The sequence below is a fragment of the Mytilus galloprovincialis genome, chromosome 12, assembly GCF_965363235.1.
Source record: "Mytilus galloprovincialis chromosome 12, xbMytGall1.hap1.1, whole genome shotgun sequence".
NCBI lineage: Eukaryota > Metazoa > Mollusca > Bivalvia > Mytilida > Mytilidae > Mytilus > Mytilus galloprovincialis.
In genome coordinates, this window is record NC_134849.1 from 74,648,838 (window position 1) to 74,673,436 (window position 24,599).

At 31.1% G+C, this 24,599-nt stretch overlaps 1 protein-coding gene across 2 annotated transcripts in view; it reads left to right on the forward strand.

Annotated features, from left to right (window-relative positions):
* Positions 1-6,302: 6,302 nt before the first annotated feature.
* Positions 6,303-24,599, forward strand: part of LOC143054825 (uncharacterized) — a 141,071-nt gene continuing 122,774 nt past the window's right edge. For both annotated transcript variants that reach the window (XM_076227874.1, XM_076227876.1), the window contains exon 1: positions 6,303-6,486. The gene's annotated coding sequence lies outside the window, so the exon portion shown is untranslated. The remainder of the gene's footprint in view (positions 6,487-24,599) is intronic.

Here is a 24,599-nt window from a genome sequence, read left to right on the forward strand (position 1 = left end):
TATGCATACCCGCGAGCCCCCTTTAAAATATTTTGATCTTCTTTATTTATTATTTAATTATATCGTGGCATTATTTTCATATCTATATATTGAAGACCATGTACAATAATGAATAGTCAAAAAACATTAACACTAAAAATCTAAGGTTATCATATTGTAACACACACATCAATGCTTATGTTGTTAAAAAGGTGTAAAGAAAAATAATTGATTTTTATAATATGGAGTTTGATTCTTCTGTATAAATCTATTTATAATTAGATATATAACGTTTCTGTTTCGATCTTTTTCGAGTATGTATTCATTTCATAGCTACATTGGCCATTACAAATACATTTATATCTGAACTGTTGACTTAATATTTTTCTTTATCTTTGATAACCGCGGCCTCTGTAGAACGTTGGTATTGCCTTTTAATTTTACTTTTTAGATGCTCACTTCCTAATTTTCTGTACACTTTTAAATATTCATATAATTGTTTTGGCTTTTGTTTTGTATTGCGTAAACAGTACAACGAAACAGCCTTGACATCAGTATTGACATGCTGTATATGGAATATTAACTCTAAGTCCAATGAAAATTATACATGTCAACCTATTTCTTCGTGCGTCCCCTTTTCAAACTTTGTTTGTGATCTACAATAGAGTACCAATTGTATCACATTACAACAATATACGATAAGCTTAGGAATATTGTTTGATTTCAAAAGATATTTTAAACAGGATACGTTTTGAACGAAGGTCCGATTAACAAACAACCATAGAAATAACACCTGCAGTTTGTTTCCTTAATTTATTCAATCTTGTCAAAGTTTAACATCGAAACTTTACAGTAACAGTCTAGTACGTGCACAACAATATTTAAATCATTTTCTTTTGTTCAAGGTATAATGATAACAAAGATGTGTGAGGCGTTGAAAACATATACACTGTGTGTCTTTATAGTATCTCTTTGAGATATCTGTTTAGATTGTCTGTAAGAATATGATTGAACAAAGGTTCAAATTGTGTCCGTGTATCATTTTAACAATTCAAACATTTGTAGTTTTGAATCTTTACATATCTGAACAATAACCTAAGAACGTCAACTGTTTAACCTTAGCCATATTGTTTTGGAATTTTGGATCTTCAATGGTCTTCCACTTTTTACTTGTTTTGCTTTATAATTATTTTGATATGAGCGTTACTGATGAGTCTTATGTAGACGAAAAGAGCGTCTGGCGTACTACATCATAATCCTGGTACCTTTTGAAACTATTTTAAACAATTAATGCTTATATTTGTTTATATCTTTTCATGTCGGAACCTTTTTTTAGCTGACTGTACGTTTTTTGCCTTTCCTGTCATTGAATGTTATACGATGACCCCACGCCATTTGAACTCTGGTTTATATTTGTCTTATTTAAAAACTATATCACACTGCAATATCTATAACACTAAAATTACGAGGTCCAATTTGTCAGCCGTCATCACGTAAAAACGACGAATCACATAATTCAACTTTATATATAACTAATATAGTACAAAGGTGTAGATTAAAAATTACACCACTCCAGGCCCTTTTCTTTTCCACGTAATTAATATTGCCAATAATTAAGAAGTTCCGGGTCGAGTCCGCTACCGATACCAATAGTATATTCACCTGTTAACTATTACCTTATCTGTACGTTCCGCATCTGACAGGCGCACCACCAAACGTTGTATTCAGGATTAAATATGCTATATACACGGGTCATAACCACAGAGTTGACACTACTAAATTGTCAAATTGTTACCTATTGTAGTATTTTAATCAGTAAGACTTTCTAAGATAACAATACGAATACTAAAAATCTGGACTAAAAATAAGGCGTATAGGTACAGTTTTCAATTTGTTAGTGGGCATGACGTAAAACAGCAAAGCAAAGAATTCAACTTTATTTATAACATAATAGGACAATGCTGTTGATTAAAAAATACTCCATTCCAGGACCTTTTGTTTTCCAAATAATTAATATTATTGTTTCAGTTCGACGGGTTCAAACAGAAAGACTTGAAAGCAGAGAAAAACTGTGTATCTTATAATCGGCATGACTTTATCAGATGACAATACTAATACTAAAATAAGGCTTGCGCATAGTTATATACTTTAATTCAGTCACGGACCCGTGATATCACGGGTGTGTTCTAGTCTCTATATATATTTTAATTTAAGTTCATTGTTATATTTAGGAGTTAGGTATGACGTCTATAATCACTGAACCAGTACACTTTTTTGTCTAGGAGCCAGCTGAAGCACGACTTGCACATCGTTCATTGCGACGCTACACATTAAGTATTCCTTCTGTATCATTTCTTGGAACTGAAATAAATCATAAAAGGCAATATAGTATCTTCATGCAATCGATAAAAAAAGAAAACAAAACGTTTAAAGTTGCTTGCGACCGAACCGCTCTTTCTGGATCTACCTTCACCAGAAACGTCAAAAAGGCGAATAATACTATTTGGTTTACTGCGCGTTGGTCATTTTTCACTGTTACTTCTAAATGTTGGGCACTGGGAACACCAAATAGCTCTGAATTATTTATCTCAAACGTAACCTTATATAAAAGATTTAAATTAACTTATTTGATTCCGGTTTAATTAGGTTTAACTATATTTTTTTTGATAGATGCACATCCTTAAATTTCAGGATACTGTTATCCTATGTGATGTCTAATATGTTTCATAAACAAAAATCGACTTCTTCTTTTCATTATTTATTTTGTAATTAAAAAATATTTGATATATTTCGTGCTATTCATTTATAACTAAGAATGATTGTTATCAGAACCGTGTTTACATCAGCGTTTACAGGTACCCCTCTTTTCGCCCCTTTTCTATTTTTGATATTTTAATCAAAAATTTAAAAATACAAACTTTCAAAAAGTGAAATAATCAAAATTGCCCCTTCGGTTTATTATTTGAAAAGTTTGATCAAATTCCTAAACTATTAAATTTATAAACGATATTTAGAATTTTAATATTTTAATAATTTGGTTAAAATTTCAAAATTTCAAAACTTTAACACAATTTGAAATTTTGATATTTTAAAACTTCCAAAAATCTAAACATGTCTAAAATATCAAACTTTTTAAACTTTGAATTGATAAATGTTACACGGACCCTTTTGACTTGAGACAAACGCAAGGTTTTAACATGATTTGTGAAATCTCAACCTTTCTCCTATACATCTAGCCAATGTAGAATAAAACAAAACCAAGCATCTCCCTTTGGTGCAAAATATGACATTTGTTGGTGTTTGAAATATCTTTTTTAACTAATCGGTGACCTATATATTTATTATTATTTTTTTTTCGATTAAGATGTACTTAATGTAAACTATTGTAAAATTAAAGTATTTTCTAAAAATTTAGTTCTTTCCTTTTTTTCTCGATTAACCTCTATTTCTCCTATTAGTTCAATAAAAAAACTATACCTTTAATGTAAACTTTTTTGAAGGCAGATTGAGCTTAAATGAACGGTGACCCAATTTCTTCATTTTATTTTTCTATGAAGTATATGATAAATTTCCCTTATAGAAAAATATAGCGAAATCCTATAATTAAACAAAAGAATTTATGCATACCCGCGAGCCCCCTTTAAAATATTTTGATCTTCTTTATTTATTATTTAATTATATCGTGGCATTATTTTCATATCTATATATTGAAGACCATGTACAATAATGAATAGTCAAAAAACATTAACACTAAAAATCTAAGGTTATCATATTGTAACACACACATCAATGCTTATGTTGTTTAAAAGGTGTAAAGAAAAATAATTGATTTTTATAATATGGAGTTTGATTCTTCTGTATAAATCTATTTATAATTAGATATATAACGTTTCTGTTTCGATCTTTTTCGAGTATGTATTCATTTCATAGCTACATTGGCCATTACAAATACATTTATATCTGAACTGTTGACTTAATATTTTTCTTTATCTTTGATAACCGCGGCCTCTGTAGAACGTTGGTATTGCCTTTTAATTTTACTTTTTAGATGCTCACTTCCTAATTTTCTGTACACTTTTGAATATTCATATAATTGTTTTGGCTTTTGTTTTGTATTGCGTAAACAGTACAACGAAACAGCCTTGACATCAGTATTGACATGCTGTATATGGAATATTAACTCTAAGTCCAATGAAAATTATACATGTCAACCTATTTCTTCGTGCGTCCCCTTTTCAAACTTTGTTTGTGATCTACAATAGAGTACCAATTGTATCACATTACAACAATATACGATAAGCTTAGGAATATTGTTTGATTTCAAAAGATATTTTAAACAGGATACTTTTTGAACGAAGGTCCGATTAACAAACAACTATAGAAATAACACCTGCAGTTTGTTTCCTTAATTTATTCAATCTTGTCAAAGTTTAACATCGAAACTTTACAGTAACAGTCTAGTACGTGCACAACAATATTTAAATCATTTTCTTTTGTTCAAGGTATAATGATAACAAAGATGTGTGAGGCGTTGAAAACATATACACTGTGTGTCTTTATAGTATCTCTTTGAGATATCTGTTTAGATTGTCTGTAAGAATATAATTGAACAAAGGTTCAAATTGTGTCCGTGTATCATTTTAACAATTCAAACATTTGTAGTTTTGAATCTTTACATATCTGAACAATAACCTAAGAACGTCAACTGTTTAACCTTAGCCATATTGTTTTGGAATTTTGGATCTTCAATGGTCTTCCACTTTTTACTTGTTTTGCTTTATAATTATTTTGATATGAGCGTTACTGATGAGTCTTATGTAGACGAAAAGAGCGTCTGGCGTACTACATCATAATCCTGGTACCTTTTGAAACTATTTTAAACAATTAATGCTTATATTTGTTTATATCTTTTCATGTCGGAACCTTTTTTTAGCTGACTGTACGTTTTTTGCCTTTCCTGTCATTGAATGTTATACGATGACCCCACGCCATTTGAACTCTGGTTTATATTTGTCTTATTTAAAAACTATATCACACTGCAATATCTATAACACTAAAATTACGAGGTCCAATTTGTCAGCCGTCATCACGTAAAAACGACGAATCACATAATTCAACTTTATATATAACTAATATAGTACAAAGGTGTAGATTAAAAATTACACCACTCCAGGCCCTTTTCTTTTCCACGTAATTAATATTGCCAATAATTAAGAAGTTCCGGGTCGAGTCCGCTACCGATACCAATAGTATATTCACCTGTTAACTATTACCTTATCTATACGTTCCGCATCTGACAGGCGCACCACCAAACGTTGTATTCAGGATTAAATATGCTATATACACGGGTCATAACCACAGAGTTGACACTACTAAATTGTCAAATTGTTACCTATTGTAGTATTTTAATCAGTAAGACTTTCTAAGATAACAATACGAATACTAAAAATCTGGACTAAAAATAAGGCGTATAGGTACAGTTTTCAATTTGTTAGTGGGCATGACGTAAAACAGCAAAGCAAAGAATTCAACTTTATTTATAACATAATAGGACAATGCTGTTGATTAAAAAATACTCCATTCCAGGACCTTTTGTTTTCCAAATAATTAATATTATTGTTTCAGTTCGACGGGTTCAAACAGAAAGACTTGAAAGCAGAGAAAAACTGTGTATCTTATAATCGGCATGACTTTATCAGATGACAATACTAATACTAAAATAAGGCTTGCGCATAGTTATATACTTTAATTCAGTCACGGACCCGTGATATCACGGGTGTGTTCTAGTCTCTATATAAAAAGACAAATATAAGCATACGTATTAAGTCGATTATTTGTTTAAAAAAAGAAAATTATGATTACTGAAAAAAATCCATATCATTTTTGCACTAGTGATAGGTCAAAAAAGATTCGTCATTGTTTCAACGTCATCTTTTCCTATTTGAACAAAACTGAGTCGGGTACTGTTTGTCACCGGAAAGTAATATCAATTCATTTCTTTATATTGTAAAAAAGATCATTAACGTTGAAATAATTCTTCAAGCATTTCTTTGTGGTTTGTATTTACAGTGCAAATTCTTGGAAATAACTATTTGATTTTTTTATTTGTTATATCAGCTTTTAAATTTGCTGATTTATAATATCACAGTGTTGGTCCCTCTTTTATATTTTCGGCATTTAAAGTACACGTAGAAGGATTAGATGTATAAAATTACAAACAATTATGCAGATATGTTAAAAACCTGAGGATATTAAGTTGCATGTGTATCTTCCCAAGCGAACATATAGTTTAAATAAGACAAATACACCGTGTATAGATCATTTGATAACAGGACACCATGTAGTGTTACTCGGAATTATCTGAAGGACTTTAATTTCTAATTTATTTCCATGATGGTTTTGAAAATTCGGATTTTGTGTGTTATTAAGATTTCGGAGAGTGATCAAACAATTCAATGATGTGTTACTTCGAAATATGAATTGGTAGCTGTAATTATATGCAACAAAGTAAGTTATTGTGTTCTTTTCTTTATATATTCAAGGTTTATATATGATATTAAACATGTATTGTCAAGTTATTTGTTCAAATAAATAAAAGTGATAGAACGGTATGTTTTAGCATTCACCATAAAGCTTAAAACCGAAGGCACATGAGAATATTTACGTGAAAGTGGGAATCGTATTAATGAAAGGAGGGCTAATGTATTTTCTCAGACAAAAGCAACTGTTCCATGGTAGGTTGTTCGGGATTATGATTGTATAAGTTTTTATTTTTTCAAACAGATTAATTGCTTCAAAAATCCTGCTTACTACACGATGTTTGTTATTTCCGTTATTTGTATATTCAATGTTTAGCATTTTCCACAAATGATAAACATGTAATGTATACTTATGGTGATATAGATAACTTCAATATATGTATTCCTTTTGTCATTGATTTAAGTTGATAAATCTTCAACACATTGTTAATATTCTTTTAAGAAGGGTTTTGTTGTGTTTCTTTCTAAGATTTATTATAATTTATTTGGCAACTAATTAATTGCTTCATATTCATATCTATATTTTGAACAGTGTTCCCCATGCATAATAATTAATAGTCAAAACATAAATACTTACCACGTGAGGCTTCCATATTATGACAAACAAATTGCAAGTTAGCTGTTAAAATAAATAAAGTGATAGAAAGGTAATTTTAGGATTTCACCTTAAGTGTAAAACCCAAGGCGCATGTGGACATTTACTTAATTGTTAGAGTCAGATTAATTGCTTCAAAACTCCTGCTTACTAGAAGGTGTTTGAAATTAACGTTATTCGTAATTTGGTTGTTTCGCATGTTTAACAAATGATAAACATGTAATGTATACTAATGGTGATATAAATAAACTCAAAAGAGAATTCCTGTTGTCATTGATTTAAGTTGCCAGATCTTTAACACTATCACATTGTTTTTGTTCTTTTTAGAAGGGTTGTGTTGTGTTTCTTATATATTATGTTGTGTTTCTTTTTTGTTCTTTTAAGAAGGGTTGTGTTGTGTTTCTTATATATTATGTTGTGTTTCTTTTTTGTTCTTTTAAGAAGGGTTGTGTTGTGTTTCTTATATATTATGTTGTGTTTCTTTTTTGTTCTTTTAAGAAGGGTTGTGTTGTGTTTCTTATATATGTTGTGTTTCTTTTTTGTTCTTTTTAGAAGGGTTGTGTTGTGTTTCTTATATATTATGTTGTGTTTCTTTTTTGTTCTTTTAAGAAGGGTTGTGTTGTGTTTCTTATATATTATGTTGTGTTTCTTTTTTGTTCTTTTAAGAAGGGTTGTGTTGTGTTTCTTATATATTATGTTGCGTTTCTTTTTTGTTCTTTTAAGAAGGGTTGTGTTGTGTTTCTTATATATTATGTTGTGTTTCTTTTTTGTTCTTTTAAGAAGGGTTGTGTTGTGTTTCTTATATATTATGTTGTGTTTCTTTTTTGTTCTTTTTAGAAGGGTTGTGTTGTGTTTCTTATATATTATGTTGTGTTTCTTTTTTGTTCTTTTAAGAAGGGTTGTGTTGTGTTTCTTATATATTATGTTGTGTTTCTTTTTTGTTCTTTTAAGAAGGGTTGTGTTGTGTTTCTTATATATTATGTTGTGTTTCTTTTTTGTTCTTTTTAGAAGGGTTGTGTTGTGTTTCTTATATATTATGTTGTGTTTCTTTTTTGTTCTTTTAAGAAGGGTTGTGTTGTGTTTCTTATATATTATGTTGTGTTTCTTTTTTGTTCTTTTAAGAAGGGTTGTGTTGTGTTTCTTATATATTATGTTGTGTTTCTTTTTTGTTCTTTTAAGAAGGGTTGTGTTGTGTTTCTTATATATTATGTTGTGTTTCTTTTTTGTTCTTTTAAGAAGGGTTGTGTTGTGTTTCTTATATATTATGTTGTGTTTCTTTTTTGTTCTTTTAAGAAGGGTTGTGTTGTGTTTCTTATATATTATGTTGTGTTTCTTTTTTGTTCTTTTTAGAAGGGTTGTGTTGTGTTTCTTATATATTATGTTGTGTTTCTTTTTCGTTCTTTTTAGAAGGGTTGTGTTGTGTTTCTTATATATTATGTTGTGTTTCTTTTTTGTTCTTTTAAGAAGGGTTGTGTTGTGTTTCTTATATATTATGTTGTGTTTCTTTTTTGTTCTTTTAAGAAGGGTTGTGTTGTGTTTCTTATATATTATGTTGTGTTTCTTTTTTGTTCTTTTAAGAAGGGTTGTGTTGTGTTTCTTATATATTATGTTGTGTTTCTTTTTTGTTCTTTTTAGAAGGGTTGTGTTGTGTTTCTTATATATTATGTTGTGTTTCTTTTTTGTTCTTTTAAGAAGGGTTGTGTTGTGTTTCTTATATATTATGTTGTGTTTCTTTTTGTTCTTTTTAGAAGGGTTGTGTTGTGTTTCTTATATATTATGTTGTGTTTCTTTTTTGTTCTTTTAAGAAGGGTTGTGTTGTGTTTCTTATATATTATGTTGTGTTTCTTTTTTGTTCTTTTAAGAAGGGTTGTGTTGTGTTTCTTATATATTATGTTGTGTTTCTTTTTTGTTCTTTTAAGAAGGGTTGTGTTGTGTTTCTTATATATTATGTTGTGTTTCTTTTTTGTTCTTTTAAGAAGGGTTGTGTTGTGTTTCTTATATATTATGTTGTGTTTCTTTTTTGTTCTTTTTAGAAGGGTTGTGTTGTGTTTCTTATATATTATGTTGTGTTTCTTTTTTGTTCTTTTAAGAAGGGTTGTGTTGTGTTTCTTATATATTATGTTGTGTTTCTTTTTTGTTCTTTTAAGAAGGGTTGTGTTGTGTTTCTTATATATTATGTTGTGTTTCTTTTTTGTTCTTTTAAGAAGGGTTGTGTTGTGTTTCTTATATATTATGTTGTGTTTCTTTTTTGTTCTTTTAAGAAGGGTTGTGTTGTGTTTCTTATATATTATGTTGCGTTTCTTTTTTGTTCTTTTAAGAAGGGTTGTGTTGTGTTTCTTATATATTATGTTGTGTTTCTTTTTTGTTCTTTTAAGAAGGGTTGTGTTGTGTTTCTTATATATTATGTTGTGTTTCTTTTTTGTTCTTTTAAGAAGGGTTGTGTTGTGTTTCTTATATATTATGTTGTGTTTCTTTTTTGTTCTTTTAAGAAGGGTTGTGTTGTGTTTCTTATATATTATGTTGTGTTTCTTTTTTGTTCTTTTAAGAAGGGTTGTGTTGTGTTTCTTATATATTATGTTGTGTTTCTTTTTTGTTCTTTTAAGAAGGGTTGTGTTGTGTTTCTTATATATTATGTTGCGTTTCTTTTTTGTTCTTTTAAGAAGGGTTGTGTTGTGTTTCTTATATATTATGTTGTGTTTCTTTTTTGTTCTTTTAAGAAGGGTTGTGTTGTGTTTCTTATATATTATGTTGTGTTTCTTTTTTGTTCTTTTAAGAAGGGTTGTGTTGTGTTTCTTATATATTATGTTGTGTTTCTTTTTTGTTCTTTTAAGAAGGGTTGTGTTGTGTTTCTTATATATTATGTTGTGTTTCTTTTTTGTTCTTTTAAGAAGGGTTGTGTTGTGTTTCTTATATATTATGTTGTGTTTCTTTTTTGTTCTTTTAAGAAGGGTTGTGTTGTGTTTCTTATATATTATGTTGTGTTTCTTTTTTGTTCTTTTAAGAAGGGTTGTGTTGTGTTTCTTATATATTATGTTGTGTTTCTTTTTTGTTCTTTTAAGAAGGGTTGTGTTGTGTTTCTTATATATTATGTTGTGTTTCTTTTTCGTTCTTTTTAGAAGGGTTGTGTTGTGTTTCTTATATATTATGTTGTGTTTCTTTTTTGTTCTTTTAAGAAGGGTTGTGTTGTGTTTCTTATATATTATGTTGTGTTTCTTTTTTGTTCTTTTAAGAAGGGTTGTGTTGTGTTTCTTGTATATTATGTTGTGTTTCTTTTTTGTTCTTTTTAGAAGGGTTGTGTTGTGTTTCTTATATATTATGTTGTGTTTCTTTTTTGTTCTTTTAAGAAGGGTTGTGTTGTGTTTCTTATATATGTTGTGTTTCTTTTTTGTTCTTTTAAGAAGGGTTGTGTTGTGTTTCTTATATATTATGTTGTGTTTCTTTTTTGTTCTTTTAAGAAGGGTTGTGTTGTGTTTCTTATATATTATGTTGTGTTTCTTTTTTGTTCTTTTTAGAAGGGTTGTGTTGTGTTTCTTATATATTATGTTGTGTTTCTTTTTTGTTCTTTTAAGAAGGGTTGTGTTGTGTTTCTTATATATTATGTTGTGTTTCTTTTTTGTTCTTTTTAGAAGGGTTGTGTTGTGTTTCTTATATATTATGTTGTGTTTCTTTTTCGTTCTTTTTAGAAGGGTTGTGTTGTGTTTCTTATATATTATGTTGTGTTTCTTTTTTGTTCTTTTAAGAAGGGTTGTGTTGTGTTTCTTATATATTATGTTGTGTTTCTTTTTTGTTCTTTTAAGAAGGGTTGTGTTGTGTTTCTTATATATTATGTTGTGTTTCTTTTTTGTTCTTTTAAGAAGGGTTGTGTTGTGTTTCTTATATATTATGTTGTGTTTCTTTTTTGTTCTTTTTAGAAGGGTTGTGTTGTGTTTCTTATATATTATGTTGTGTTTCTTTTTTGTTCTTTTAAGAAGGGTTGTGTTGTGTTTCTTATATATTATGTTGTGTTTCTTTTTTGTTCTTTTTAGAAGGGTTGTGTTGTGTTTCTTATATATTATGTTGTGTTTCTTTTTTGTTCTTTTAAGAAGGGTTGTGTTGTGTTTCTTATATATTATGTTGTGTTTCTTTTTTGTTCTTTTAAGAAGGGTTGTGTTGTGTTTCTTATATATTATGTTGTGTTTCTTTTTTGTTCTTTTAAGAAGGGTTGTGTTGTGTTTCTTATATATGTTGTGTTTCTTTTTTGTTCTTTTAAGAAGGGTTGTGTTGTGTTTCTTATATATTATGTTGTGTTTCTTTTTCGTTCTTTTTAGAAGGGTTGTGTTGTGTTTCTTATATATTATGTTGTGTTTCTTTTTTGTTCTTTTAAGAAGGGTTGTGTTGTGTTTCTTATATATTATGTTGTGTTTCTTTTTTGTTCTTTTAAGAAGGGTTGTGTTGTGTTTCTTATATATTATGTTGTGTTTCTTTTTTGTTCTTTTTAGAAGGGTTGTGTTGTGTTTCTTATATATTATGTTGTGTTTCTTTTTTGTTCTTTTAAGAAGGGTTGTGTTGTGTTTCTTATATATTATGTTGTGTTTCTTTTTTGTTCTTTTAAGAAGGGTTGTGTTGTGTTTCTTATATATTATGTTGTGTTTCTTTTTTGTTCTTTTAAGAAGGGTTGTGTTGTGTTTCTTATATATTATGTTGTGTTTCTTTTTTGTTCTTTTAAGAAGGGTTGTGTTGTGTTTCTTATATATTATGTTGTGTTTCTTTTTTGTTCTTTTAAGAAGGGTTGTGTTGTGTTTCTTATATATTATGTTGTGTTTCTTTTTTGTTCTTTTAAGAAGGGTTGTGTTGTGTTTCTTATATATTATGTTGTGTTTCTTTTTTGTTCTTTTAAGAAGGGTTGTGTTGTGTTTCTTATATATTATGTTGTGTTTCTTTTTTGTTCTTTTAAGAAGGGTTGTGTTGTGTTTCTTATATATTATGTTGTGTTTCTTTTTTGTTCTTTTAAGAAGGGTTGTGTTGTGTTTCTTATATATTATGTTGTGTTTCTTTTTTGTTCTTTTAAGAAGGGTTGTGTTGTGTTTCTTATATATTATGTTGTGTTTCTTTTTTGTTCTTTTAAGAAGGGTTGTGTTGTGTTTCTTATATATTATGTTGTGTTTCTTTTTTGTTCTTTTAAGAAGGGTTGTGTTGTGTTTCTTATATATTATGTTGTGTTTCTTTTTTGTTCTTTTAAGAAGGGTTGTGTTGTGTTTCTTATATATTATGTTGTGTTTCTTTTTTGTTCTTTTAAGAAGGGTTGTGTTGTGTTTCTTATATATTATGTTGTGTTTCTTTTTTGTTCTTTTAAGAAGGGTTGTGTTGTGTTTCTTATATATTATGTTGTGTTTCTTTTTTGTTCTTTTAAGAAGGGTTGTGTTGTGTTTCTTATATATGTTGTGTTTCTTTTTTGTTCTTTTAAGAAGGGTTGTGTTGTGTTTCTTATATATTATGTTGTGTTTCTTTTTTGTTCTTTTAAGAAGGGTTGTGTTGTGTTTCTTATATATTATGTTGTGTTTCTTTTTTGTTCTTTTAAGAAGGGTTGTGTTGTGTTTCTTATATATTATGTTGTGTTTCTTTTTTGTTCTTTTTAGAAGGGTTGTGTTGTGTTTCTTATATATTATGTTGTGTTTCTTTTTTGTTCTTTTAAGAAGGGTTGTGTTGTGTTTCTTATATATTATGTTGTGTTTCTTTTTTGTTCTTTTAAGAAGGGTTGTGTTGTGTTTCTTATATATGTTGTGTTTCTTTTTTGTTCTTTTAAGAAGGGTTGTGTTGTGTTTCTTATATATTATGTTGTGTTTCTTTTTTGTTCTTTTAAGAAGGGTTGTGTTGTGTTTCTTATATATTATGTTGTGTTTCTTTTTTGTTCTTTTAAGAAGGGTTGTGTTGTGTTTCTTATATATTATGTTGTGTTTCTTTTTTGTTCTTTTTAGAAGGGTTGTGTTGTGTTTCTTATATATTATGTTGTGTTTCTTTTTTGTTCTTTTAAGAAGGGTTGTGTTGTGTTTCTTATATATTATGTTGTGTTTCTTTTTTGTTCTTTTAAGAAGGGTTGTGTTGTGTTTCTTATATATTATGTTGTGTTTCTTTTTTGTTCTTTTAAGAAGGGTTGTGTTGTGTTTCTTATATATAATGTTGTGTTTCTTTTTTGTTCTTTTAAGTAGGGTTGTGTTGTGTTTCTTATATATTATGTTGTGTTTCTTTTTTGTTCTTTTAAGAAGGGTTGTGTTGTGTTTCTTATATATTATGTTGTGTTTCTTTTTTGTTCTTTTAAGAAGGGTTGTGTTGTGTTTCTTATATATGTTGTGTTTCTTTTTTGTTCTTTTAAGAAGGGTTGTGTTGTGTTTCTTATATATTATGTTGTGTTTCTTTTTTGTTCTTTTAAGAAGGGTTGTGTTGTGTTTCTTATATATTATGTTGTGTTTCTTTTTTGTTCTTTTAAGAAGGGTTGTGTTGTGTTTCTTATATATTATGTTGTGTTTCTTTTTTGTTCTTTTTAGAAGGGTTGTGTTGTGTTTCTTATATATTATGTTGTGTTTCTTTTTTGTTCTTTTTAGAAGGGTTGTGTTGTGTTTCTTATATATTATGTTGTGTTTCTTTTTTGTTCTTTTAAGAAGGGTTGTGTTGTGTTTCTTATATATTATGTTGTGTTTCTTTTTTGTTCTTTTAAGAAGGGTTGTGTTGTGTTTCTTATATATTATGTTGTGTTTCTTTTTTGTTCTTTTTAGAAGGGTTGTGTTGTGTTTCTTATATATTATGTTGTGTTTCTTTTTTGTTCTTTTAAGAAGGGTTGTGTTGTGTTTCTTATATATTATGTTGTGTTTCTTTTTCGTTCTTTTTAGAAGGGTTGTGTTGTGTTTCTTATATATTATGTTGTGTTTCTTTTTCGTTCTTTTTAGAAGGGTTGTGTTGTGTTTCTTATATATGTTGTGTTTCTTTTTTGTTCTTTTAAGAAGGGTTGTGTTGTGTTTCTTATATATTATGTTGTGTTTCTTTTTTGTTCTTTTAAGAAGGGTTGTGTTGTGTTTCTTATATATTATGTTGTGTTTCTTTTTTGTTCTTTTAAGAAGGGTTGTGTTGTGTTTCTTATATATTATGTTGTGTTTCTTTTTGTTCTTTTAAGAAGGGTTGTGTTGTGTTTCTTATATATTATGTTGTGTTTCTTTTTTGTTCTTTTAAGAAGGGTTGTGTTGTGTTTCTTATATATTATGTTGTGTTTCTTTTTGTTCTTTTAAGAAGGGTTGTGTTGTGTTTCTTATATATTATGTTGTGTTTCTTTTTTGTTCTTTTAAGAAGGGTTGTGTTGTGTTTCTTATATATTATGTTGTGTTTCTTTTTTGTTCTTTTAAGAAGGGTTGTGTTGTGTTTCTTATATATTATGTTGTGTTTCTTTTTTGTTCTTTTAAGAAGGGTTGTGTTGTGTTTCTTATATATTATGTTGTGTTTCTTTTTCGTTCTTTTTAGAAGGGTTGTGTTGTGTTTCTTATATATTATGTTGTGTTTCTTTTTTGTTCTTTTAAGAAGGGTTGTGTTGTGTTTCTTATATATTATGTTGTGTTTCTTTTTTGTTCTTTTAAGAAGGGTTGTGTTGTGTTTCTTATATATTATGTTGTGTTTCTTTTTCGTTCTTTTTAGAAGGGTTGTGTTGTGTTTCTTATATATGTTGTGTTTCTTTTTTGTTCTTTTAAGAAGGGTTGTGTTGTGTTTCTTATATATTATGTTGTGTTTCTTTTTTGTTCTTTTAAGAAGGGTTGTGTTGTGTTTCTTATATATTATGTTGTGTTTCTTTTTTGTTCTTTTAAGAAGGGTTGTGTTGTGTTTCTTATATATTATGTTGTGTTTCTTTTTTGTTCTTTTAAGAAGGGTTGTGTTGTGTTTCTTATATATTATGTTGTGTTTCTTTTTTGTTCTTTTAAGAAGGGTTGTGTTGTGTTTCTTATATATTATGTTGTGTTTCTTTTTTGTTCTTTTAAGAAGGGTTGTGTTGTGTTTCTTATATATTATGTTGTGTTTCTTTTTTGTTCTTTTAAGAAGGGTTGTGTTGTGTTTCTTATATATTATGTTGTGTTTCTTTTTTGTTCTTTTAAGAAGGGTTGTGTTGTGTTTCTTATATATTATGTTGTGTTTCTTTTTTGTTCTTTTAAGAAGGGTTGTGTTGTGTTTCTTATATATTATGTTGTGTTTCTTTTTTGTTCTTTTAAGAAGGGTTGTGTTGTGTTTCTTATATATTATGTTGTGTTTCTTTTTTGTTCTTTTAAGAAGGGTTGTGTTGTGTTTCTTATATATTATGTTGTGTTTCTTTTTTGTTCTTTTAAGAAGGGTTGTGTTGTGTTTCTTATATATTATGTTGTGTTTCTTTTTTGTTCTTTTAAGAAGGGTTGTGTTGTGTTTCTTATATATTATGTTGTGTTTCTTTTTTGTTCTTTTAAGAAGGGTTGTGTTGTGTTTCTTATATATTATGTTGTGTTTCTTTTTTGTTCTTTTAAGAAGGGTTGTGTTGTGTTTCTTATATATTATGTTGTGTTTCTTTTTTGTTCTTTTAAGAAGGGTTGTGTTGTGTTTCTTATATATTATGTTGTGTTTCTTTTTTGTTCTTTTTAGAAGGGTTGTGTTGTGTTTCTTATATATTATGTTGTGTTTCTTTTTTGTTCTTTTAAGAAGGGTTGTGTTGTGTTTCTTATATATTATGTTGTGTTTCTTTTTTGTTCTTTTAAGAAGGGTTGTGTTGTGTTTCTTATATATGTTGTGTTTCTTTTTTGTTCTTTTAAGAAGGGTTGTGTTGTGTTTCTTATATATTATGTTGTGTTTCTTTTTTGTTCTTTTAAGAAGGGTTGTGTTGTGTTTCTTATATATGTTGTGTTTCTTTTTTGTTCTTTTAAGAAGGGTTGTGTTGTGTTTCTTATATATTATGTTGTGTTTCTTTTTTGTTCTTTTAAGAAGGGTTGTGTTGTGTTTCTTATATATTATGTTGTGTTTCTTTTTTGTTCTTTTTAGAAGGGTTGTGTTGTGTTTCTTATATATTATGTTGTGTTTCTTTTTTGTTCTTTTAAGAAGGGTTGTGTTGTGTTTCTTATATATTATGTTGTGTTTCTTTTTTGTTCTTTTAAGAAGGGTTGTGTTGTGTTTCTTATATATTATGTTGTGTTTCTTTTTTGTTCTTTTAAGAAGGGTTGTGTTGTGTTTCTTATATATTATGTTGTGTTTCTTTTTTGTTCTTTTAAGAAGGGTTGTGTTGTGTTTCTTATATATTATGTTGTGTTTCTTTTTTGTTCTTTTAAGAAGGGTTGTGTTGTGTTTCTTATATATTATGTTGTGTTTCTTTTTTGTTCTTTTAAGAAGGGTTGTGTTGTGTTTCTTATATATTATGTTGTGTTTCTTTTTTGTTCTTTTAAGAAGGGTTGTGTTGTGTTTCTTATATATTATGTTGTGTTTCTTTTTTGTTCTTTTAAGAAGGGTTGTGTTGTGTTTCTTATATATTATGTTGTGTTTCTTTTTTGTTCTTTTAAGAAGGGTTGTGTTGTGTTTCTTATATATGTTGTGTTTCTTTTTTTAATTTATTTTGCAATTAATCTTTTGATTCATACTAATATCTATATTTTGAACAGTTTCCCCCATGCACAATAATAAAAAGTCAAAAACATAAATACTTAACACGTGATGCTTCCAAATTGTGACATACAAATGGCATATGATATAGTACGCGCATCTACTCGTGATGTTTAAAAGGAGAATCATTAATATCCATTTTTTTAGAATTTGACCCTGCTGTTTACATCTCATATATGTTTAGATAGATATAAAGTTTCCGTTTACATCTTTTTGCAAGTCGATATTTTTATCACAACGCTAAATAGCCAACAATATTTCTGGAATGTTGTCTGTCTACTTTTCTTTTAATGACTATTTCGTCTGTCTCTGTACATCTTTGGTATATTTTGGTCTATTTTTGTGGCTGCTTACTTATTTTTCTAATTTCCTCCGTTCTTTTGAATATTCTTATATTTTGTTTAGACTTTTGTTTTGTTTGAAACACTATAACAACATAGTCTGGACATCAGTATTTATATTATTTATACGGACTTGTTGTTTTAAGAAAAAAAATGAGTACACACATGTCACCCTCCAGCTCCATGCGTTCTGTTAGTTTTTTATTTTATTTTGTAGTGATCTAAGTGCATACTCTAATTGTATCACATTTCAATAGTATAGGACAAGGATAGGGATATTGTTTGAATTCAAAAGATATTTTAAAAGGACATGTTACGAACGAATGCACACTTAAAAAACAACTTTAAAAAAACCACCTGGTGTTTCCTTAATCAATTCAAGCTTGTCAAAGTCTAACATTTAAACTTTACGGACAGAATACAGAGAGTCTATGTATATTATAGTAGTATAATCGTAGTTTACAAGTGGATAAACGCGAAAACATAATTGTCTCTAAGTAGGTATAATAGTTGTGGTTCTTGCGATCTAAAAACCATGATATGGAGACCGCTCTGATTGGCTTATTTATTTTTCATTTTTGTAATCTATCATAGGATTGGTTGTTCTTGTGCATGTTTAAAACCGGAAGTCTTATCTATGACTAAAAGTCAGTTTGATAACGGAAACAATATCCGGACACCTATTTTGTCGTTTTTCTCCCACAATAACTCAATCTGAATAATCATAAGAATGGATGACAAATGCGACTATGTATGTTACCTAAAGAACACAGAGACATGGTGATTAATAAAAGTTCAATGAAGGATACAAAACTTAATTCACATAGTTCTTTCACTGACCCCCCCCCCCCCCCCTTCTTAACTTAAGTTGGGAAAAATTGATTGACCAATAGGGATATATGTAAAATCGATTTTAGATTAACAAAACTTGCAGCAATATTGAACCCCCCCCCCCCCCAACTATTTGATTTAAGTTTTTTATCCTTCATCGAACTTTTGATGTCGTCCCTTATGTGTTATTATTTTGAGATTGTTGTGTTCATTGCAGATCCTTTAAAGTAACTGTTGATTAGTTGACATCTTATAGACTCTGGACAGCATGGAGCTTGATATATTGTACAGTAACATGTCTTTTTTCATTCATTGATTGCTGATTTCTTAACGTCAAGCGGAAAACATTTCTTGCATATATAGGATGAAAACAAAATTAACAATTAATCAGTAGGTTCTGCAAGATCGATCGAATAAGACAAATGCTACATACTGTATGTGGCTCACTAACAGGATGAATGCTAGACACTGTATGTGGTCCACTAACAGGATGAATGCTAGACACTGTATGTGACCCATTAACAGGATGAATGCTAGACACTGTGTGTGGCCCACTAACAGGATGAATTCTAGACACTGTATGTTGTCCACTAACAGGATAAATGCTAGACACTGTATGTGACCCATTAACAGGATGAATGCTAGACAATTTATGTTGCCCACTAACATGATGAATGCTAGACAATGTATGTTGCCCACTAACATGATGAATGCTAGACACTGTATGTTGTCCACTAACAGGATAAATGCTAGACACTGTATGTGACCCATTAACAGGATGAATGCTAAACAATTTATGTTGCCCACTAACATGATGAATGCAAGACCGTGTATGTTGCCCACTAACATGATGAATGCTAGACACTGTATGTTGTCCACTAACAGGATGAATGCTAGACAATGTATGTTGCCCACTAACAGGATAAATGCTAGACACTGTATGTGGCCCATTAACAGGATGAATGCTAGACACTGTATGTGGCCCACTTACATGATGAATGCTAGACACTGTTTGTTGTCCACTAACAGGATGAATGCTAGACACTGTATGTTGCCCACTAACAGGATAAATGCTAGACTCTGTATGTGGCCCACTAACATGATGAATGCTAGACACTGTATGTTGTCCACTAACAGGATGAATGCTAGACACTGTATGTTGCCCACTAACAAGATGAATGCTTGACACTGTATGTTGCCCACTAACAGGATAAATGCTACATACTGTATGGTGTCCACTAACAGGATAAATGCTAGATACTGTATGTTGTCCACTAACAGGATAAATGCTAGACACTGTATGTGGCCCACTAACATGATGAATGCTAGACACTGTATGTTGCCCACTAACAGGATAAATGCTACATACTGTATGCTGTCCACTAACAGGATGAATGCTAGACACTGTATGTGGCCCACTAACATGATGAATGCTAGACACTGTGTGTGGCCCACTAACAGGATAAATACTACATACTGTATGTTGTCCACTAACAGGATAAATGCTAGATACTGTATCATGTCCACTAACAGGATGAATGCTAGACACTGTATGTGGCCCACTAACATGATGAATGCTAGACACTGTGTGTGGCCCACTAACAGGATAAATACTACATACTGTATGTTGTCCACTAACAGGATAAATGCTAGATACTGTATGTTGTCCACTAACATGATGAATGCTAGACACTGTATGTTGTCCACTAACAGGATAAATGCTAGACACTGTATGTGACCCATTAACAGGATGAATGCTAGACAATTTATGTTGCCCACTAACATAATGAATGCAAGACCGTGTATGTTGCCCACTAACATGATGAATGCTAGACACTGTATGTTGTCCACTAACAGGATGAATGCTAGACAATGTATGTTGCCCACTAACAGGATAAATGCTAGACACTGTATGTGGCCCATTAACAGGATGAATGCTAGACACTGTATGTGGCCCACTTACATGATGAATGCTAGACACTGTTTGTTGTCCACTAACAGGATGAATGCTAGACACTGTATGTTGCCCACTAACAGGATAAATGCTAGACACTGTATGTGGCCCACTAACATGATGAATGCTAGACACTGTATGTTGTCCACTAACAGGATGAATGCTAGACACTGTATGTGGCCCACTAACATGATGAATGCTAGACACTGTTTGTTGTCCACTAACAGGATGAATGCTAGACACTGTATGTTGCCCACTAACAGGATGAATGCTAGATACTGTATGTTGTCCACTAACAGGATAAATGCTAGACACTGTATGTAGCCCACTAACATGATGAATGCTAGACACTGTATGTTGCCCACTAACAGGATAAAGGCTACATACTGTATGTTGTCTACTAACAGGATGAATGCTAGACACTGTATGTGGCCCACTTACATGATGAATGCTAGACACTGTGTGTGGCCAACTAACAGGATAAATACTACATACTGTATGTTGTCCACTAACAGGATAAATGCTAGATACTGTATGTGGCCCACTAACAGGATGAATGCTAGACACTGTATGTGGCCCACTAACATGATGAATGCTAGACACTGTGTGTGGCCCACTAACAGGATAAATACTACATACTGTATGTTGTCCACTAACATGATAAATTCTAGATACTGTATGTTGTCCACTAACAGGATGAATGCTAGACACTGTATGTGGCCCACTAACATGATGAATGCTAGACACTGTTTGTTGTCCACTAACAGGATGAATGCTAGACACTGTATGTTGCACACTAACAGGATGAATGCTAGATACTGTATGTTGCCCACTAACATGATGAATGCTAGACACTGTGTGTGGCCCACTAACAGGATAAATGCTACATACTGTATGTTGTCCACTAACAGGATAAATTCTAGACACTGTATGTGGCCCACTAACATGATGAATGCTAGACACTGTATGTTGTCCACTAACATGATGAATGCTAGACACTGTGTGTGGCCCACTAACATGATGAATGTTAGATACTGTATGTGGCCCACTAACATGATGAATGCTAGACACTGTGTGTGGCCCACTAACAGGATAAATGCTACATACTGTATGTTGTCCACTAACAGGATAAATGCTAGACACTGTATGTTGCCCACTAACATGATGAATGCTAGACACTGTATGTTGTCCACTAACAGGATGAATGCTAGACACTGTATGTGGCCCACTAACAGGATGAATGCTAGACAATTTATGTTGCCCACTAACAGGATGAATGCTAGACACTGTATGTTGCCCACTAACAGGATGAATGCTAGACACTGTATGTGGCCCACTAACATGATGAATGCTAGACACTGTGTGTGGCCCACTAACAGGATAAATGCTACATACTGTATGTTGTCCACTAACAGGATAAATGCTAGACACTGTATGTGGCCCATTAACATGATGAATGCTAGACACTGTATGTGGCCCACTAACAGGATGAATGCTAGACACTGTATGTTGCCCACTAACAGGATGAATGCTAGACACCGTGTGTGGCCCACTAACAGGATAAATGCTACATACTGTATGTTGTCCACTAACAGGATAAATGATAGATACTGTATGTTGTCCACTAACAGGATGAATGCGAGACACTGTATGTTGCCCACTAACATGATGAATGCTAGACACTGTATGTTGCCCACTAACAGGATGAATGCTAGACACTGTATGTAACCCACTAACATGATGAATGCTAGACACTGTATGTGGCCTACTAACAGGATGAAAGCTAGACACTGTATGTGGCCCACTAACAGGATGAATGCTAGACAATTTATGTTGCCCACTAACAGGATGAATGCTAGACACTGGATGTTGCCCACTAACAGGATGAATGCTAGACACTGTATGTGGCCCACTAACATGATGAATGCTAGACACTGTGTGTGGCCCACTAACAGGATAAATTCTACATACTGTATGTTGTCCACTAATAGGATAAATGCTAGATACTGTATGTGGCCCACTAACAGGATGAATGCTAGACACTGTATGTGGCCCACTAACAGGATGAATGCTAGACACTGTATGCAGCCCACTAACAGGATGAATGCTAGACACTGTATGTGGCCCACTAACATGATGAATGCTAGACACTGTGTGTGGCCCACTAACAGGATAAATGCTACATACTGTATGTTGTCCACTAACAGGATAAATGCTAGATACTGTATGTGGCCCACTAACATGATGAATGCTAGACACTGTATGTGGCCCACTAACAGGATGAATGCTAAACACTGTATGTGGCCCACTAACAGGATGAATGCTAGACACTGTGTGTGGCCCACTAACAGGATAAATGCTACATACTGTATGTTGTCAACTAACAGGATAAATGCTAGATACTGTATGTGGCCCACTAACAGGATGAATGCTAGACAATTTATGTTGCCCACTAACAGGATGAATGCTAGACACTGTATGTTGCCCACTAACAGGATGAATGCTAGACACTGTGTGTGGCCCACTAACAGGATAAATGCTACATACTGTATGTTCCCAGTAAACAATCCAACGTTGACATTACGTTGTGACAACGTAATACTATCGTTGTGACAACGTAGTAAAATTACGTTGGTACAACGTAATTTTGTGAACTCCAAGGCACGTGCTGACAACCATCCACACAACGTTGGCACAACGTAATTTGTGACGTAATTTATTACCATCATAAAACGTAGTAACAACGTCACAGCACAACTATAAATGTCCCTTGTCCTCATTTAATTGATAGAATCAATGCAATTCCATTAAAGAAGTATGTAAACAGGGTCTTTATTTTTTCTTTTGACCCGTTTTAAGTTGTAAATTTTTCTATGTGGGAAAGATGGACAATTGTTGATATGTACATTTCCAAACTGCCAGCTGTATATGAAATTGTCAAAAAGTTGGTTTTTTTTAATCTTTTTGGCAGGTTTCAGTGTGAAATGTATAAATATCTAGTTTTCCCAAAAATAGCTGTTTAAGGTTTATAAAGTCTTAAGCTTTTAACTTTTGCAATACTGAAGTACAAGAATTACACATTTCCATTTAACAAATGCAACTTTTCTTTCTTTTAACACATAATACTTTTCAAAAACTAGAGGCTCTAAAGAGCCTGTGTCGCTCACCTTGGTCTATGTGAATATTAAAGGAAGCAGATGGATTCATGACAAAATTGTGTTTTGGTGATGGTGATGTGTTTGTACATCTTACCTTACTGAACATTCTTGCTGCTTAAAATTATCTCTATCTATAATGAACTTGGCCCATTAGTTTCAGTGGAAAATGTTAGTAAAAATTTACAAATTTTATGAAAATTGTTAAAAATTGACTATAAAGAACAATAACTCCTAAGGGGGTCAATTGACCATTTCGGTCATGTTGACTTATTTGTAAATCTTACTTTGCTGAACATTATTGTTGTTTACAGTTTATCTCTATCAATAATAATATTCAAGATAATGACCAAAAACAGCAAAATTTCCTTAAAACTAACAATCCAGGGTCAGCAACCCAACAACGGGTTGTCCGATTCATCTAAAAATTTCAGAGCAGATAAATGTTGACCTGATAAACAATTTCACTCCATGTCAGATTTGCTCTAAATGCTTTGGGTTTTGAGTTATAAGCCAAAAACTGCATTTTACCCCATGTTCTATTTTTAGCCATGGCGGCCATCTTGGTTGAATGGCCGGGTCACCGGACACATTTTTCAAACTACTAACCCAAAAGATGATTGTGGCCAAGTTTGGATTAATTTGGCCAAGTAGTTTCAGAGGAGAAGATTTTTGTAAAAGATTACTAAGATTTACGAAAAATGGTTAAAAATTGACTATAAAGGGCAATAACTCCTAAAGGGGTCAACTGACCATTTCAGTCATGTTGACTTATTTGTAAATCTTACTTTGGTGAACATTATTGCTGTTTATAGTTTATCTCTATCTATAATAATATTCAAGATAATAACCAAAAAGAGCAAAATTTCCTTAAAATTACTAATTCAGGGCCAGCAACCCAACAACGGGTTGTCCGATTCATCTGAAAATTTCAGGGCAGATAGATCTTGAACTGATAAACAATTTTACCCCTTGTCAGATTTGCTCTAAATGCTTTGGGTTTTGAGTTATAAGCCAAAAACTGCATTTTACCCCATGTTCTATTTTTAGCCATGGCGGCCATCTTGGTTGAATGGCCGGGTCACCGGACACATTTTTCAAACTACTAACCTAAAAGATGATTGTGGCCAAGTTTGGATTAATTTGGCCCAGTAGTTTCAGAGGAGAAGATTTTTGTAAAATATTACTAAGATTTACGAAAAATGGTTAAAAATTGACTATAAAAGCAATAACTCCTAAAGGGGTCAACTGACCATTTCAGTCATGTTGACTTATTTGTAAATCTTACTTTGCTGAACATTATTGCTGTTTACTGTTTATCTCTATCTATAATAATATTCAAGATAATAACCAAAAACAGCAAAATTTCCTTAAAATTACTAATTCAGGGGCAGCAACCCAACAACGGGTTATCCGATTCATCTGAAAATTTCAGGGCAGATAGATCTTCACCTGTTTAACAATTCTACCCCATGTCAGATTTGCTCTAAATGCTTTGGTTTTTGAGTTATAAGCCAAAAACTGCATTTTACCCCTATGTTCTATTTTTAGCCATGGCGGCCATCTTGGATGGTTGGC